At 38.8% G+C, this 2,531-nt stretch overlaps 2 protein-coding genes across 2 annotated transcripts in view; both read left to right on the top strand.

Annotated features, from left to right (window-relative positions):
• The window catches only part of LOC118743481 (cardioactive peptide-like), an 11,417-nt gene that overhangs the window by 943 nt on the left and 7,943 nt on the right, over positions 1-2,531 (top strand). The gene's annotated exons all lie outside the window — the stretch shown is intronic.
• Positions 1-2,531, top strand: part of LOC118743458 — a 22,798-nt gene that overhangs the window by 14,389 nt on the left and 5,878 nt on the right. The gene's annotated exons all lie outside the window — the stretch shown is intronic.

Below are 2,531 nucleotides of genomic sequence, written 5' to 3'. Positions count from 1 at the left end.
AATGCCTAGTGGAAATTGGGCATAAGATTTAGATTCACAAATAGACAACGTAAAGTCGCTTAGTGAAGGCACATCTCTTAATAAGATGGTCCACAATTATAGAATTCAACTCATATGAATGCCTGGTGCCGGCCTCCACTGGGGAAGGTTGTAAAGCTGACGTATCGGCAAGAAAAGTTACTACCATCTTTCTAGGAAAGGACAGTATACCTATGACCACTTTTTAAACATGAGAGAGAGCGTAATATTCAATGGTCCAGCTTTTAATTCTGTGAAACCCCCAAGAGCATAGTAAGAGAAGCAAGTGTGCAACAACTTTCATGGCTTGGCAAACTACAGCCTTAACAAAGGGATTTGTTTCCGAGTGATATTTTAACTGCGAAATGGATTGGTACTTGGCCTATATGTGGGGTAAACTACGCTCCTGTCTTTTGAGTCCAGCCTAATTAAATTCTGACTAAATTGATTTAACTGCCTAATTTTTTTTCCTACCGGGTACGTACGTATTGGTGTAAAATGTCTGTATGGATTTTAGTACTTGTGATACAACGGATATGTCGGAATGTTGAGATGATTTTTCATATAAACAAATGTTGTTGGCTTCCTGAGTTCATACAAAACGCGCGAACAAGTAGACGGCGGCAGAAGGTGGAATAGAAAGACACTTTCTCAACACTCTTTGAAATACACTTAAAAATATAAGCATTTGTGTGTGTGTGTGTGTGTGTGTGTATACATATGTAAATAGAATTTAGATGCAGTGCATGCACAAGCGAAACACTTTCTTTACTTTCATGTCTAGGCTTTTTCAACACTCTTCCACACCTATGGAGCGAATTTAATAAATTAAGACAGTAAAAATAAGTAAGAAAACGCGCATATTTCTTAAAATAGTATCTGTATTTATAGACGGGAAAGTGGGGAAAATTTGTCACCGTCTGCCTTCTCATCTCTGTTTTGCTTATTTTCTTTTCGCTGAAAAAGCTATACTCGTACAGACATACAGGAACAAAAATGCAATGTGAACGCAACTTCTGCGTTGCTACGGGCTCGTCACTGTTGCTATTCTTAGATAAAAATTCAATTTCAAAACTTCAACATTTTAAAATTTTGAAAAGTTCTTGCATTTTTTAGTTAAGAATGTTCAAAAATCGAAAAAAGGTGACTGGCTTTTGTTATGAGTTTCATTAAACACCGCCACACATCTCATTTCATTTGGATTTCTTAAACTTTTTACTCACTTTTGTGCACAACTTTTGTCGTTAGATTTTTTTTTTTTTAATTACGTTTGCTTTGCTTTCTTAAATATGCTTTAAAATGGGTAATTATCTTTGAAAACTCCTTTTTATCACTTTTCTATCGTTTATACTCATTCACTTTTTTTTATGTATTTTTTCAATATTTTTTCCAGTCCCAATACTTTAGAAATGATCCCACAAGCACCCGTTCACTTCGAAAAGAATTTTCACATTGTCGCCGCGAATCGAGCGCGAACTTATGACTCGGCTTTCCGAAACATGCTTTTGCTACAATTGAGTTAATTTGCATATAAATAGAATTGGTTACGTTGCGTACTCGTAACGCTGCAGCATTTAGCGGCGAATTTCGGAAACACCAAAAGTTGCATGCGGCCGGCCAGTTTGGTGAGCGTTATACGTCGATCGAAAGAGCAGTGCACAGTGGTTTATGTATAAGTGGAAATAAGTTAAAATTGTATAGGTCTTTAGATCTTTCATGGAATAGGGGTGGAATTCTATTGTACCACCACCGCCGCCTGACGCCTGGCTGTCTGAGTAGATATTAATCTCCCTTACCGTAATTTTTTTTCTTCCGGACCACTGTAGCGTCTTTCAGGCGGAACTGATGGAAATTGACCCAGCCACAAAACTGGTCAAGTGTGATATGATATCCCAAGCTGATATCTACATCTTCACTGACAGCCCGGTGACAATCAAATCCCTTACGAAGCAGTCGACAACCTTCATGGTAGCCGTGAAATGTCGCACATCTCTTAACGGGATTACTGAGTCATTTCGCCCAAAGGTGATATGGGTTCCGGGACACTGCGACATTGGAGGCAACTGCAAAGCCGATGAACTGGTGCGACTTGGCACCAAACTCCCTATGAGGATATAAACGATGAAATAGAAATACCCTTACAAACTTGCAAGCTACTTCGAGAGGCTCACTAAAGTGTAGAACAACAGATGGCATGACGAAATCACCTGTAAAACTGCCAGGAATGTATGGCCAACGCTCAGCGCTAAACGCACTGGCCTACTACTGAGCTTAAATACGCAAAATATCATTTTTTTAGTGTCTGTTATAACTACGGTGACCATCCGTCCTGTATTATACGGGACAGTCCTCTTTTTTGACCCATTGTCCTGGTAATTTATTTATTTTATACGGGACGCCAAATGTTCTGTATTTATTTTAATGTCCTGTATTTGTCCCGTATTCGGCGCTCCGAAGCCTTAACAGCCAGTGTACGAAAATAAACTATATTGTACGTTACTATTTCGTTTCGT

Source organism: Rhagoletis pomonella, unplaced genomic scaffold (genome assembly GCF_013731165.1).
Source record: "Rhagoletis pomonella isolate Grant_MI unplaced genomic scaffold, Rhpom_1.0 Rhpom_scaffold_00001, whole genome shotgun sequence".
NCBI lineage: Eukaryota > Metazoa > Arthropoda > Insecta > Diptera > Tephritidae > Rhagoletis > Rhagoletis pomonella.
This window is presented reverse-complemented; position numbering and strand designations above follow the sequence as displayed.